At 37.2% G+C, this 17,351-nt stretch overlaps 1 protein-coding gene across 3 annotated transcripts in view; it reads right to left on the bottom strand.

Moving 5' to 3' along the window:
• The window catches only part of LOC138702841 (fibrillin-2-like), an 868,508-nt gene that overhangs the window by 411,271 nt on the left and 439,886 nt on the right, over positions 1–17,351 (bottom strand). The window lies entirely within an intron of this gene.

The raw sequence follows: 17,351 nt of genomic DNA, 5'->3' as shown, positions 1-17,351 counted from the left end.
AAGCCTGTATTGCATGGATCCCGCAGGAGTAATATTGCCAACACACCCTTATCGACTGCTTCGTTCACACCTCACACTCGCACCCCACTTTCAACTGAGTCCAAATTTCCCCCGTGGCCACCACCTTTCCTTGAAGTATCTCGCGAACTGCTTCTTGTGCTGTATTTAACGGTACTTGATGTTTATGGCTTGTGTATGAGAATGGCATTAAACCGAATGGATTCCTCTGTACAAATTAAAACCTTATTTCTTCCTCATTGTCTAAAGTGCAAAGAAGCTTCTTTTCGGTTGTCTTGCAACTTGTGTTGAGATCATAAGACTTGTGATTTTGCTTTGTTTCTTGAACAATTGTAAGAATCAGAACAAAATATAACTAGAATTTTTTGTTCAGTGAAATATGCTGTAGCATGTACTGTATATACAGGGACATCATTTTATTTTTACTTCAATTTTTATTGTACCTGAGCTTTTGAATGTACTTCACTCCCAACCCTTCTACTAATGAAGTTCCAACTATCCTCCACACAGAACCAAGATCGCATAAAAAGCCAACGTACTATGGTAAAAGCCAACGTACTATGGTAGGAACGATCATGATTTTAAAATCAAATGTAGGAAACAGAAAACGGATGTAGGTAAATTCTCATTTTTAAATAGAACTATAAATGATTGGAATGACCTACCTGCAGCGGTCTTTGAGGGCTGTCCTTCCTTAAGGAGATTCAAGAAAAATTTAAAAAGTTGTGTATAAAGTGCAAATTAAAATTAAGGTGACATTCAACATTTAATTTTTTAAGGTGACATGTATTTATCTAGCCTGACGAGTTTACTTCCTTGGTTTGAATTGTAAATTATTTAAAACTAGCCTTAGACTAGAAATGTTTAGTTTAAATGTAGTTCTGTTTATAAGTATGCATAAGGGTGTAATTATTTGACTTATTTGAACTGTTGTATCAGTGAAGCGAGGTGAGTCAGTGAAGTTATGGTTTTACAGTGCAGTGAATAGTTCCGATCAGTGATAATTTATAGCGTCAATGAAATGTGTTCTATAGTGTTAGTGAAATGTGTTATAGAGTGTCAGTGAAATGTGTGCTAAAGTGTCAGTGAAATGCGTCATAGTGCCACTACAGGGAATGAGATGAGAGTAAAGTGAAAGACTATTGAAACTTATGTAGGACCTATACATAATCATGTAGGTTGTGTTGTAAAATTAGGTGTTTTATTTTATGTTTTATTATTATTGTGTTAAATTGTTTTGTGTATTCTTAATGTATTGTGTATAAAATTGTATATGTGTTGTAAATTGTATTATGTATTGTAAATTTTATTGTGTATTGCTTATCATTTTATTGTGAATTGTTAATATTGTATATACCACTGCCACCGGGTGCTTGCCCACTTGCAGTATAAATAAATACATACATAGTAAACAGTACTGAGTTACTGGGTATAGTACGTTCCAGAAATATGTTCGCGTTTTCCAGTAACGAAAGAGCTTTCAATATTGAATCATATTTTCGCACAGGTATACTGTCGTCCGTTTGCCTACGTCGCATCCTGATTTCCCCCCCCCCACCTGCTTCTGTTCGCCCCTCCGTAAAGTCTAGTAGCTGGGCTGTCTTAGCTATTTTCTGAAAACATTAATTTCTGTTAGGAATTGGACGTCTACGTAATATTATACAACTGTTTAAAATAACTTGAGTAAAAGGGCCTCGTTAAGTAATTAACTGTCACGTGATCCCCCCCCCGCCTTTCTAAGACCCTGCGACATCGGACAGTAGATAGTATGTCTAAGTAATTTTATCTTTTCGGATCGGGAAGAAGTGAAGATTGAATTTACAGTACGTAAGGTACTCTTTTATAGAGTAGGTAGAGAATTATTTCAACATGAGTTACTAGTACGAAGGACGAAACTGATAATTGGAATTAGGTACAATAGTCTATAGTGCGATAATATGCACAAAAGAACTGAAGCCTGTATCTAAATGAACGGCCACCATTTTCTAAAATGTGTTTAAATATTCATATTATTATTATTTTGCAATGTAACTTCATTCTCTATATTGTACACTAATGTGCTGTAGACAGTATAATATACACTGCATAATTAATACGTCCGAATGGATAGCTCAATTCGTGAGCAAAAACACTAAGTGTTAATACAGTACTGTATTTTGGTTAAATAAAAACCTAATGAAAATTATCGAACTCAAAATTGCGATATTTCCTAGTTTACATAAATGGATGAACTACTTTTCTTCCCTCCTATACCTAGTAAAGTGATTTGTTTGTATTTTACACCAGTATCATCGAACTCCAGTCTTGGAAGGGGGAGCAAGCGGTGTTTCCGGTTCTAGATCTTTAATCCAAAGATATAGCCAGGTTGATATTAAAAATGTTAGTAAAAATAAAATGATGTCCCTGTGTAATGTGATAGTGGTAAAACTGTGCAATTTGAAGGCAGCAACACAGGGTGATTCAAGAGGAGTTGCCACCACTTACGGAGCATATTTTCGAAGACATTTTGAGTAAAAAGTGTCATATAAACATGGGTCTTATTTTCAATATTTTCAGAGTTACATTAATTTGAAGTTATTTGTAAAATACATTTTTTCTTTAGTATTAAGGGTAAAGGAATATTACAGATAAAGAATTAACTATTCAAAAGTATCATTTCTTTAATTAGCTAGTATACTGAAGCTAACATATGTTGTGGATTTCATATTTGCTTTGTACAATATTTTTTTTAATTATAAAATTACATCAGAGAATCAGTCCCATTCCGAGGCTTATTGTAAGATTTCGTAACAAAGCTGTTTTTTACGATAATGGGTTGTTAGATCTTCGCCCAACCCCCAAGCTGGAGGACCACCTCTTATCGGCTCTTCACGACTGCTTATTCAGTATATTTGCAGCTACCCTTCATTTCTGGAGGCCGTCTTCTATATCCGCAACCTGAGGACGCGCCATGCCGTGGTGATGTTTCTCCAATTCACTGCGGGCTAAAGCAAGGAGATGCACTATCACCTTTACTTTTTAACTTTGCTCTAGAATATGCCATTAGGAAAGTCCAGGATAACAGAGAGGGTTTGGAATTGAACGGGTTACATCAGCTGCTTGTCTATGCGGATGACGTGAATATGTTAGGAGAAAATCCACAAACGATTAGGAAAAACACGGAAATTTTACTTGAAGCAAGTAAAGCGATAGGTTTGGAAGTAAACCCGAAAAGACGAAGTGTATGATTATGTCTCGTGACTAGAATATTGTACGAAATGGAAATATAAAAATTGGAGATTTATCTTTCGAAGAGGTGGAAAGATTCAAATATCTTGGAGCAACAGTAACAAATATAAATGATACTCGGGAGGAAATTAAACGCAGAATAAATATGGGAAATGCGTGTCATTATTCGGTTGAGAAGCTTTTATCTTCTAGTCTGCTGTCAAAATATCTTAAAGTTAGAATTTATAAAACTGTTATATTACCGGTTGTTCTGTATGGTTGTGAAACTTGGACTCTCACTTTGAGAGAGGAAGAGAGATTAAGGGTGTTTGAGAATAAGGTTCCTAGGAAAATATTTGGGGCTAAGAGGGATGAAGTTACAGAAGAATGGAGAAAATTACACAACGCAGAACTGCATGCATTGTATTCTTCACCTGACATAATTAGGAACATTAAATCCAGACGTTTGAGATGGGCAGGGCATGTAGCACGTATGGGAGAATCCAGAAATGCTTATAGAGTGTTAGCTGGGAGGCCGGAGGGAAATAGACCTTTGGGGAGGCCGAGACGTAGATGGGAAGATAATATTAAAATGGATTTGGGGGAGGTGGGATATCATGATAGAGACTGGATTAATCTTGCACAGGATAGGGACCGATGGCGGGCTTATGTGAGGGCGGCAATGAACCTGTGGGTTCCTTAAAAGCCATTTGTAAGTAAGTAAGTATTAGTAAGCCTATTTTGAATGCATTGAGGGGTGTGTCTAGTGCCTGTATAAAGTTATTCACTGACCACATTTTCAAGCCTCCTACACATAAATATTAAAAGTGATGATATTGATGAAATTATGTAAGTTTTGCACACGAACGAAGAGAGTCAGTGCACACAACTGCGTGCGTCCGAAGCATGTGGGAACATCGGACTGGCGAAGGGATTCTCTAGTTTGTAACTTGATACGAAATAACAAAAGGAAAGAAAAAATCATCAGGTATAAATTTCTTTTATCGTTCCGTTGGATCTTGTTTTGAGTCTGACGGTCATCTTTTATCTCTGTGCATATGTAGGTTTCCTTTATTAAATTCCATTAATCAAGCCCCTTAAGAGGCCTCCAAACTGTTAATGTGTGCAATAAATCGGAGGGGTAGCGGCGCGGAGGCCAATCGATTGCACCCAGCATTTGCATAGTGGTTTCTGATATGATAGCACTCGTATTTCACTGCCGGTTGTTCTTTGGATATTAGAAATCTCAACACTCGCTTTTAATTTATAGCGGACTGTTTCTTGCAAGTAATTGCTCCAGAACCCAACTTCAATTTTTTCTAGTCATGTTAATTGCACCGATGATAAAGGGCTTCCGTCGCCATTTAGAAATTAATACACGAGTTGTTCAGCGTCAACCACTGTACAGCCATTCTGGGCAAACTGGTAATTCCAATGATTTTTTTTTTCGGAAGTACAGTATTTGTTTATTATTGTAGTGTAAGACATAGATGAGGCTCTAAAATTAAATATTCTGATATTTTATTTTCAAAACGAAAATATTTTACAAGCTTTAAGGGCACTGATTCTAAGTGGTCTTGGCTGGATAATAGTCTAGGTATTGTCTTCTTTTCTAAAATTTGCAGCACTTATTCATACAGAGATCAGATGTTAATATATGTTTTGCGCGAAATCGTGCGTATTTACTTCTTTTCCGCACAGAACCAATACGCGGTAAGTGTGAAATACCACATTCAGTATTCCCAACGTAACACACATAACATTTTCCCTCTTCTTACCGCTTAAGCGCGACATTCATTTTACTGCTTTAGGCTTTTAACATATTATTTTTAGAGACGTTTAACATAGTAATAATTATAAATTGGAAACTTACCACTGCAATTTCACCTAAATTGCAATGTTAATTATTGTTTTTAAATATTTGCAAAAATTAAGTAAAGTCTACTACTCCACGAAACTTATTGCATTCCTGATACAAGTAACATTAAGGAAGCCGTGAAAAAATCAACAAGATTCCAGATGCCGATGTTATTACTGCAATATGTTATATAAATAATATTGTTAAAATATTAAAATGAAAAATAAATCATTACATAACCTTACCGTTTGTTTTAAGTTCGCATTTATAGACGGGGGGGGGGGGAGGGGAAAGACAGACGTATATTACAGCCTGCTGGAGTATAGTAAACACAGAAAACATTTTATAGCAACAAAGTTGAAGAAAGATCTTTTGGTTTTCCGAGGTTTCCGTCATTAAACAGAAACCAAGATGGAGATTTCATTGCAACTAATTAGAAATTCGTCTTTCAGGTATGTAATAAACGATCTTCGCACAAAATAATGTACGATACACGAGCGGTATGTTTGTTTTCATGTTCTCGGAAATTAAAAAAAGCTCAACTACCTTTCGCTTTTTCAATCTTTTCCTCGAACATGAAAACGCCAACATACCGCTCTTGTAACGTATATTACTATTTCAAGGAACTATTGTTGTTTCATTAATTCATTCATTCATTCATAGTGTTCTGCCGAAGAGCATGTTTTTCATTGCAAACCCAGCATTCTTCAACCCTCTGCACTGATAATTTCAGAGCTCCAGGATCAAGGAACGTTTTACTCTGTACTATATTCTTTCTACCATTTATTTTCAGTATACATTGGGTTAATAACATTTAATCTTACAGTTCAAGTGAATATTTTGACTTAGAAATGTCACAGTTGTTTTGAAACTGGAAAAATGAAGGACATTAACTCATCTGTAACATCCTTGATATGGAACAAACAGCTATAAAATATTTACCGATTATGTTTTCGTGAACAGAGTACCATATTATATTTATTTACTAATAGCCGGGTAGCTCAGTTGGTAGAGCAGCTGGCTGCAGACTGGAAGGTCCGGGGTTCAATCCCAGGTGGTGACAGGATTTTTTCTCGTTGCCAAACTTTCAGAACGGCCCCGAAGTTCACTCAACCTCCTATAAAATTGAGTGCCGGGTCTTTCCCGAGGGTAAAAGGCGGTCAGAGCGTGGTGCCGACCACACCACCTCATTCTACTGGGTGTTCAATTCAAAATGTGTCATGGCTCGCTGTATGCCGTCAAGTGGCTAGCCGATGAGCCTAGAGAATTCAATCTTGCTACACTTCCGCAGAGGTGTATAACCGATGAGGCAGAGAAGTTGCCTAGCAAGTACGGCGTTCATTCTGAAGAGTACGTACCGATACGTACGGTAACGCCGGTAGTGGCAGGAATGTGAACTGTTTGGAAGTACGTACTGTCGGAATATGGGGAGAGGGTTAAGACGATTACTTACGTATTTGTTGACATTAACTTCGACGGTCAACATGGACACGGAGCATTTGATTTGTGTTGTGGAATATTACCGTACGCAACCGATGATAACAAATACCCTGCGTACGACTTGCCGGCGCAAAACACAGTTCGAAAGAGGTTATGGTAGCACACAGACCGTACAGACCGCCATCTGTTGCTACGACGTTCAAGTTATACCGTACACGTTCTCAAGTTCAGATTGAAGAACGCCTTAAATAATAGGCAACTTCTCTAACATATAAGCTGAAACTCGCTTCAATTCGGTGACCCAACAACAGTGACGTCATGACACACTTTGAAATGAACACCCAGTAGTGCCGAGGTCATGGAAAGCATGGGGCTCTACCTCCATGCCCCCCAAGTGCCTTCATGGCATGTCACGGGGATACCTTTACTTTTACCTTTAATAGCAGAATATACTATTTTCTGTTATGTTTCAATAATTTTGTTTTAAATATCCTCGAAACTATTTAACAGTAATGAAAAACTTTTTCGACGCAAATATGATGAACCTGGGAGCTTTCAAGCATTGAAATTAGTTTATATCAGAAGTACATTTTGCTGTATATGTCCTTATTCGGATGATGTCCTCAATTGTTATTAAACGCATTGAAGAGAATGAAATGTATTTAGCTTTATTATTTATAGCATTATTTGGAAATTGCAACTAATTTAAGAAAATTATCTTTAACATGCATTAAGTTTTTTAACATCAAAATGAAACAAGATTGTTGGGAAACTCTTTTGTTATCAGCAATATTGTTGAGAGAACTATGAGATAGCTAAATTATTGTTAAGAAAATAGCGCAAGAAAATAAACCGTGTTTTACTAAACTTTCTTGATAATCCATGTTGAATCTTTCGTACACTATTTTTAACACTTGAATATAAATAATTGATTAAATGGCGATCTTACTCATGTTAATTGTGTAAGCATGTCCGGTTTACAGCTGTTTCGGTGCTTCTTCACACCATCCTCAGAGCCTACTAGATCTCGGCGTCATCTCGAACTTCGCTGCCTGTTGTGTGGGTGCGTTCGATTGTTGAAAAGTGTTGAAATGTGGTGTCAAATAGTGTGTGTGTTCTGAAATTGATTTGTGTGTTGAGAATTTGATCAGGGTGTGTTTTAGTGTGTCTGTATATTTCGTATTGTTCTAGTGTGTTGAGTTTTGGTTTTTGGGTTGTATGTGTAGGATTTCCATGTCTGTATTATATGTTATTGTATGTATGGTTAGCATTAGTTATGTGATCGGCGTATATACAATAACATAAATACAGATATGGAAATCCTACACATACAACCCAAAAACCAAAACTCAACACACTAGAACATTGTGAAATATACAAACACACTAAAACACACCCTGATCAAATTCTCAACACACAGATCAATTTCAGAACACACACACTATATGACACCACATTTCAACACTTTTCAACAATCGAACGCACCCACACAACAGGCAGCGAAGTTTGAGATGACGCCGAGATCTAGTAGGCTCTGAAGATGGTGTGAAGAAGCACCGAAACAGCTGTAAGCCGCACATGCTTACACAATTAACACGAGTAAGATCGCCATTTAATCAATTATTAATATTTTCTGTATAGTAATTGGAAATGGAACTACTACAAAATTCGTCAAATTTACGAGAATGTATGTTTTTATGTCTGCTTTTGAAAGTTTCTTTTAATGGAAAGATTCGTTCTTAGTGCTATTTCTTTTTTTCTAAAATGCCACTGATTGTCTAAATTTCTGTTGCAATATTTTTAGCTTGAAAGAACATTGTAATATAAGGTTATGCTTTTAACTACACGTAAACATGTGATAAAAAGCTATAATGATGTGTTCGTGAATAGAATATATTGAAACGGCGAGCTCTGTGGGGTGCGCGGGCCCCCTGTTGAGAAACACTGGTGTAGACAGTTCGTTAATAGGGAAGACATGTACGGCAGTATCGAGTTGTTGCGCAATAGCAATGTTGCTATCATCGTAACAATTGAGCCGTTTAGCATTAAGTAATCTATAAAAACTTCGGAAACGCACGTTAAATTTTAATGAAGCCACATTTACCAATATGCATATATCCTAGAGTCTTTGAGTATGGACGGGGGATCCGTCGCTAGGTTTGTTCTTGCACTGACCCGTAGTGATTCCTATTTCTTGCTCGAAGATGATCAAGATTATCGTTTTTTCTTTGTCTCCTTTTTTAATCCACATTCTTTCACATTCCTCTTCTAGTGGTACCAGTGGCGGTTTAATTAATTCTATCAATCTTAGTATCTCTACCCTTCTTTGTGGTTATTTTTATAATTATTTCTTCTCTTTCTATCCCATTTTTTCACGTCTTGCTACGATTCCTCATTATTATTATTATTATTATTATTATTATTATTATTATTATATTATTATTCCTTACTTACTTACTGGCTTTTAAGAAACCCGGAGGTTCATTGCCGCCCTCACATAAGCCCGCCATTGGTCCCTATCCTGAGCAAGATTAATCCAGTCTCTATCATCATATCCCACCTCCCTCAAATTCATTTTAATATTATCTTCCCATCTACGTCTCGGCCTCCCCAAACGTCTATTTCCCTCAGATTTCCCAACTAACACTCTATATGCATTTCTGATTCGCCCATACGTGCTACATGCCCTGTCCATTTCAAACGTCTGGATTTAATGTTCCTAATTATGTCAGGTGAAGAACACAATGTGTGCAGTTCTGTGTTATGTAACTTTCTCCATTCTCCTGTAACTCCATCCCTCTTAGCCCCAAATATTTTTCTAAGCACCTTATTCTCAAACACCCTTATCCTATGTTCCTCTCTCAAAGTGAGAGTCCAAGTTTCACAACCATACAGAACAACCGGTAATATATCTGTTTTATAAATTCTAACTTTCAGATTTTTTGGCAGCAGACTCGATGAAAAAAGCTTCTCAACCGAAATAATAACAAGAATTTCCCATATTTATTCTGTGTTTAATTTCCTCCCGAGTATCATTTATATTTGTTACTTTTGATACCAGGTATTTGAATTTTTCCACCTCTTCAAAGGATAAATTTCCAATTTTTTATATTTCCATTTCGTACAATATTCTCGTCATGACACATAATCATATAGGCCTACTTTGTCTTCTCGGGATTTACTTCCAAACCTATCGCTTTACTTGCTTCCAGTAAAATTCCCGAATTTTCCCTAATGGTTTGTGGATTTTCTCCTAACATATTCACGTCATCCGCATAGACAAGAAGTTGATGTAACCTGTTCAATTTCAAACCCTTTGTGTTATCCTGTACTTTCCTAATGGCATACTCTAGAGCAAAGTTAAAAAGTAAAGGTGATAGTGCATCTCCTTGCTTTAGCCCGCAGTGAATTGGAAAAGCATCGGATAGAAACTGGCCTATACGAACTCTGCTGTATGTTTCACTGAGACACATTTTAATTAATCTAACTAGTTTCTTGGGAATACCAAATTCAATAAGAATATCATATAAAACTTCTCTCTTAACCGAGTCATACGCCTTTTTGAAATCTATGAATAACTGATGCACTGTACTCTTATACTCCCATTTTTTCTCCAATATCTGTCGAATACAAAACATCCTATCAATAGTCGATCTATTACGCCTAAAACCACACTGATGATCCCCAATAATTCATCTACATATAGAGTTAATCTTCTCAAAAGGATATTCGACAAAATCTTATAGGACGTCAACAAAAGCGATAATCTGAAAAATATTAAACTTAATTTTTTTTTTTCATAAAGTATTTCTTTTAAAATACAGAGCTTGACGTATTCGAGAATTTTCTAAACAATCTCCATTTAATTCTAATTGAATTTATGTCCTACTTCTGAAGAACGCTGTATGTACCTGTATTTTATGAGCAGAGAATTATGCTGCAGGTCCTATTTTGTTATAAATTTCGTAGATGAAAATTTAAAAAATGTATCATAAAATCGTAGCGAACATCAGGAGCCAGAACATTTGAGTGGATGCTTTGAATTGGCCTCCTTCATTGAGCTAGCGAGCGCTTCTTTTTCAAGCGCGCGGAGAGAGCTGTCTGCTGAAGGAGGATTCCGGCTGTAGACAGAGATGAAGCATCCAAGCAATACACCAGGGGAAGCGAATGAAGGGGATTTCGAGAGAATGGGGGAATTGAAGCGATGATTGATGCCAGAAAATAGTGAAACTAGGAGGTGGAGTTAATTACAGCAAGACGAGTCAATATTTAAAGGCGATGACACGAACACTCACAGGGTGCTCACCAATCGACTCATCTCAAGGATGTTTAACAAATATAGGGCACAGGTGTGCTCTATTGGATGAGGAGAAGGAACCATGCTCCGGGATTGGGCTAATGTTTACCTGACTAATCTCTTTTTGCAAATTTTTAACTGTAAAGCGAATGTTAGGTAACTCCATGTAGTATCCCCGGGTTCACTCGCTACAGATATCCGTTCAGAATATGTATGATAAGACTTTCCTTTGTTAAATTTCAACGTACCTCGTTTACATGTTTCGACCTATTTATGGGTCATCCTCAGAACTGGTCGTTGTTGGTCTTGGCGCCACTTGTTCTGTTTCCTGTGAGGGTGCCTTCGTGTGGTATAGTGTAGAGTCAAAGAGTGTGTGTGTTTCGAAGTTGAATTGTGTGTTGAGAATTTCGTTGGGGTGTGTTTTCGTGTGTCTGTATATTTCATATTGTTCTAGTGTGTTTAGTTTCTGGCTTTTTGGTTGGATGTGTAGTATTTCCATGTCTGTGTTGATGTCTCTGTAGGTGTGGTTAGCATTTGTGCCAGAAACTAAACACACTAGAACAATATGAAATATACAGACACACGAAAACACACCCCAACGAAATTCTCAACACACAACTCAACTTCAAAACACACACACTCTTTGACTCTACACTACGAACGCACCCTCACAGAAAACAGAACAAGAGACGCCAAGACTAACAACGACCAGTTCTGAGGATGATCCATAAATAGGTCGAAACATGTAAACGAGGTACGTTGAAATTTAACACAGGAAAGTGTTATCATACATATCCCGAAGTGATACAGTGTTAAAAGTTGTATAATCAAGATGTATAACCGTTCAGTTGATACAGAGTCGTAAAATATCCGCTTTCAGAGAGAAACAGAGGTAGTGGAAAAAGTGGCGGATTTACTTTGAATAATAAATGAGTTAGAAACTTAGTTTAAATAAATAATTGCATAGGCTATATTGATATTAAGATCTTAAGAACAGCTCTTTTAATTGGCTATAGCAGAGATAAAAGTGATAAAATACAAAGTCGAAGAAATATAAATAGATGAAATAGAAGAAGAAATTGTTGACAAAGTAAAGAGAGCCAGTATTGAGGATAAACAATATAAAATTACTTGAGGTTAAGGTAGGAGTCAATTTAGGACGAAGAAGAGGATGATAAATTGAAACTCGAAAGAAAATGTTGCGAAGAAGTAATTCAGGGTACAATAATATACTAATAAGTAGGTATGAAGGATAATGGAGAAGTTGACGTGAATAAAATATCAAGCTATAAAAGAGAAGAAATTTAGTGTAAATTAGAACTGAAGATGAGAGAGTAAGAAAAGAGAATAAAGACGAATTCAAGAACATTTTGAGAATCGCAGAAGAATTTGAAAAATTGGAGGATGGAGGAAGAATAATTGATTGACGATTGAAGATTTGGAGGTTGAGGGAAGAATTTAAGAATGACAGAAGGATTTGAGGACAACAGAAGAATTTGAGAATGAGAAGAATTGAAGGATGAGAGAAGAATTGGAGGATGACAGAAGGATTTGAGGATAAGAGAAAAATTTGAGAAAGAGGGAATAATTGGAGGATGATAGAAATATCTGAGGACAAGAGAAGGATTTGAGAGTGAGGGAAGAATTGAAGGATGATAGAAGAATTGAAGGATGATGGAAAAATTGGAGGATCACAGAAGAATTTGAGGATAAGAGAAGAATTCAAGAAAGATGGATTAATTGGAGGATGATAGAAATATCTGAGGATAAGAGAAGAATTTGAGAATGAAGGAAGAATTGAAGGATGATAGAAGAATTGAAGGATGATGGAAGAATTGAAGGATGATGGAAGAATTGGAGGATGGCAGAAGAATTTGAGGATAAGAGAAGAATCTGAGAAAGAGGGAATAATTGGAGAATGATAGAAATATCTGAGGACAAGAGAAGAATTTGAGAATGAAGGAAGAATTGAAGGATGATAGAAGAATTGAAGGATGATGGAAGAATTGAAGAATGATGGAAGAATTGGAGTTGGCAGAATGATTTGAGGATCAGATAAGAATTTGAGAAAGAGGGAATAATTGGAGGATGATAGAAATATCTGAGGACAAGAGAAGGATTTGAGAAAGGGGGAAGAATTGAAGGGTGATAGAAGAATTGAAGGATGATGGAAAAATTGGAGGATCACAGAAGAATTTGAGGATAAGAGAAGAATTCAAGAAAGATGGAATAATTGGAGGATGATAGAAATATCTGAGGACAAGAGAAGAATTTGAGAATGAAGGAAGAATTGAAGGATGATAGAAGAATTGAAGGATGATGGAAGGATTGAAGAATGATGGAAGAATTGGAGTTGGCAGAATGATTTGAGGATCAGATAAGAATTTGAGAAAGAGGGAATAATTGGAGGATGATAGAAATATCTGATGACAAGAGAAGAATTTGAGAAAGGGGGAAGAATTGGAGGATGAGAGAAATATCTGAGGACAAGAGAAGAATTGAAGGATGAGAGAAGAATTGGAGAATGGCAGAAGGATTTGAGGATAAGAGAAGAATTTGAGATAGGGGGAAGAATTGGAGGATGATAGAATTATCTGAGGACAAGAGAAGAATTGAAGGATGAGAGAAGAATTGGAGAATGGCAGAAGGATTTGAGGATAAGAGAAGAATTTGAGATAGGGGGAAGAATTGGAGGATGATAGAATTATCTGAGGACAAGAGAAGAATTTGAGAATGAGGGAAGAATTGAAGGATGATAGAATAATTGAAAGATGATGGAAGAATTGAAGGATGATGGAGATGGAGAGAAGAAAGAGAGAGAGAAGAGATTTTGAGGATGGAAAAAAAAGGAAAAGAATTTGAAGATAACAGTAATAGAATGAAGAATCAATTTTTGCATTAAATGAATAAGAACGAATTGAGGATGAAATAGAAAAGGGGCATGGACGATAACTAAGTAGTAGCCTACCTTTCTTAGCGTAGCATGCGGTGAGCGGCGCCTGGTGTGTGAACCGCTGCAGACGGAGCTAACATTGATTGTTTGCTTAATTAGCGACGACTGTACACGTCACTCTAGGGGCTGAACAACTTGGCAAACTTTAATATCTCACTTGAAGACGAAATCGTCGCTCTTTCTCCACCTGCCTCCGTCTTAAAGTGGAGTTTATTATATTGCAGGCGAAATCAGGGCTGTATAATCCAGCACTGTGGTTGTTACTGGACGTTTGTCACGCGTGGAAGCGTCTAGAACTCGCTTAGTCGACGACCCGGAAGGGCTAAATCGACGCCTCTTAATTTTATTACCGCTTTAATCGCCGCTCCGCCTCTTTTCTTGTGATTACTCAATTTATCTGTTTTCACTTCACGCGTTGGGTTTCAATGGCTTGGAAAGCCTGCGCCCTAAAAGTGCGCAGAAGTGCAGTGAGTCTGTATGTGGCTTAGCCCGAAGTCCGTAAGTCGATGCCTTAGTCCAGAAACTATCAAGAGAACGCTCGCTGGGAGAGAAAATAAGCGAACTAGAAAACTGATACAAAAATGGAAATAAAATGATGAGAAATGACATGTTTTGAGTGACGTTGGATTACTTGTTACTTACTTATTTACTTATTTACTTACTAACTTACAAATGGATTTTAAGGAACCCGAAGGTTCATTGCCGCCCTCACATAAGTCCGCCATTGGTCCCTATCCTGTGCAAGATTAATCCAGTCTCTATCATTATATCCCATCTTCCTCAAATCCATTTTAATATTATCTTCCCATCTACGTCTCGGCCTCCCCAAAGGTATTTTTCCCTCCGGTCTACCAACTAACACTGTGTATGGGCTATTCCATCTCAAATCGACCAAAATATAGAGAAAATTGACCTTGCAATATTTAAATACAGGGTACGTCAGAAAGAACGGATGGATTTCACATGGCAAGAAAATTTAAAAAAGATTCATCAAATCAAAAATTTATTGTTATCAACATATTCACCAATACATGCAGTTTATTTATGTAAAACAACATTATCCATATGATGTCCTTGGCTTTCAATACAGGCATCGAGGCGTTTTCTGATGTTCGCCATCACTTTCACAGTCATAGCTGGTGCAATTGCCACGATTTCTTCACGAATCGCTGTCTTCAGTTCGTCCAGTGTATGTGATCGATGTTTACAAACTTACGCCTTCAAATGGTCCCAAAGAAAGAAGTCGCAGGGCGCGAGATCTTACCGTAGCCTCGGACAATCTCAGTGCAATAGAATTTCGTCCAGTTGATTTCTTCTTTAATGTTGAACCTGTGATACGAAATGAAGCCACCCACCGCAAAATTGTATTCCGAGTTGGAATCCTAGCGTGACATCCGATGTCGAAATGAGTCCTGAGTGGCAATCACAGACTCTTCATTTTTCAAAAATGTCTCTACGATGAAAGCACGTTGTACATCAGACCAACACCATGTTCTCAACTGAAACTGCATTCTATGGCTGACCCAACAGTCGTGGTCCCCCTCACTATATCTCTCTCCTCGTTGCGTATCGATAGTTTGAAATCCATCCGTTCTTTCTGACGCACCCTTTACAATGAAACCTTTTCTGTCCGTTGACAACTGTGATACAATGCTTTGTGCAAAGTTTGAGGCATCAGAACTTCATAGTGTTTAAATTAAAAATATTTAAATTTATCGTATTTTCATAAAATTAGCAACTTTAAACTGTTGTGGCTCCGAAACCCTTTCACCCAATGATCAAAATCATGGTTTATTTTCATGCTGAGAAGTTAAAGTTTATATTGACATGTAAACAGTTTTTCTTATTTTTTATGGAAATGGAGAAATTTATATTTTTCTTCATTAAGACGCCTTTGCCCACGAAAAAGTATTTTTAAAATATATGGTTAGATTCCGCATTGAAAGTACAAATAAACACACATTTTTTTACTGGTGCACCGTTGATAAGAAAGTATTGAAAATATCAAATAAAGAAAATAAATAGTACGAGCGTGAACTAACCAGCTGACTGTAGGTAGTCGAGACAAGCAAGGCCAGGAGACTAACACGTGATGTGTCGTCTAGCAGTCATGGCTGGGCTAGCTTTATCACAAGTTTTCATAAACACAGGAGTAAAATGACGCCCAACGCTCGCTTATCTTCCGCTCTCGGCCAGTGTGTGGGGTAGTGCGCTGTTCAAGTCTAGGTATGTGAAAATAATTTGTTTAATACCCTCGAAACTTATTGCCGAGCCACTAAGCAAACAATGCCGAATCCCTCTTAATAATGCAAGGTTTTTCTCAATATTTTTTTTACATTTTTACAAATAAGCAAACAAGCCTAAAAGTAAGTAAAATCAGATTATCTGTCTCTCTGTATACAATAAAAATAAGGATTACTTCTTATCATAACCTACTAAATGTCAGCTTCAAAATGAGCTCCCGTTCAATGTTCTGCAGTAAACGGTTCCAGAGTTCTGAGCGCTGAAAGAGGCTTGTTTTTATAAAATACGTTAAATTTGTCGCTCAATAGTACGAAAACCGTTTGACTTTCGATAGTATATTTTTGAAAATGCACTCTCCTCAGCACCTTGTATAAATAGGAAAAAAATTAGAGTATTAAAAATGCGAGGTTTTTTACTGATCGATTTCATATGGAATAGGCCCTACGTATGTGCTGCTGAAAATCGTAATACTATCATTTTCGTTGCAAATTTAAGAATCTTCGGATAGATTTAATAATGTAAGGAATTGTAAAGCTAAAAAAATCGTCTTTATAAGTCCATTTCAATAATGTATATGAAAGATCAATTATTTCCATCTACAGAGTGTTTCAAAAATACGGGGCATAATTTCAGGTATGTATTTCCCACATGTAGACAATCAAAATAGTTCATTACAACATGTGTCCGGAAATGCTTCATTTCCGAGTTATGGCCTTCACAACATTGAAATTCACCGGAACGTTTTTCTTTCCGCAGGTCGTTGTCATTACAGAAGATGTTCAAAATGTCCACCTCCTGCTTGAATACAGACCTCACATCGATGTCTCATTGACCTGCGAACACGATCCCAAACTCCAGGAGTATTGCGTATGTCCTCAGAACATGCCACAATTCGATTCCGAAGGGATTCCAAATCAGGCACACGTTGCAAATGATAAGGATACAATTGATACTCTTTCAACAGTCTCCAGACAGTCGTATGACGACCATTGACTTGCAACGCTACCCTTAGTGTGCTGATAGGAGTCATGTTCACAGCCTCCAGAATCTCCTCCTGTACTTCTGGAGTTGTAGATCTTGGTCGTCCCCTTCCCAAACCAGGAGAGTTAAATTTTCCATACTCGCACAGACGGTAATGGAGACGTACAAATGTCTTCCGATCTGGACATTGTCGCTGTGGGTACCTCTCCTGGTACAAACGACGAGCCAGCGCAGCATTGCCGTCCGCCTTACCGTACATGAAGTGTATCTCTGCCAGCTCTTGATTTGAATACATGTCGCACAATCTAACGCCTACACAACACTGAATGTAACCTTCGCCTCGGAATGAACTG

The sequence above is a fragment of the Periplaneta americana genome, chromosome 7, assembly GCF_040183065.1.
Source record: "Periplaneta americana isolate PAMFEO1 chromosome 7, P.americana_PAMFEO1_priV1, whole genome shotgun sequence".
NCBI classification, from domain to species: Eukaryota; Metazoa; Arthropoda; class Insecta; order Blattodea; family Blattidae; genus Periplaneta; species Periplaneta americana.
This window is presented reverse-complemented; position numbering and strand designations above follow the sequence as displayed.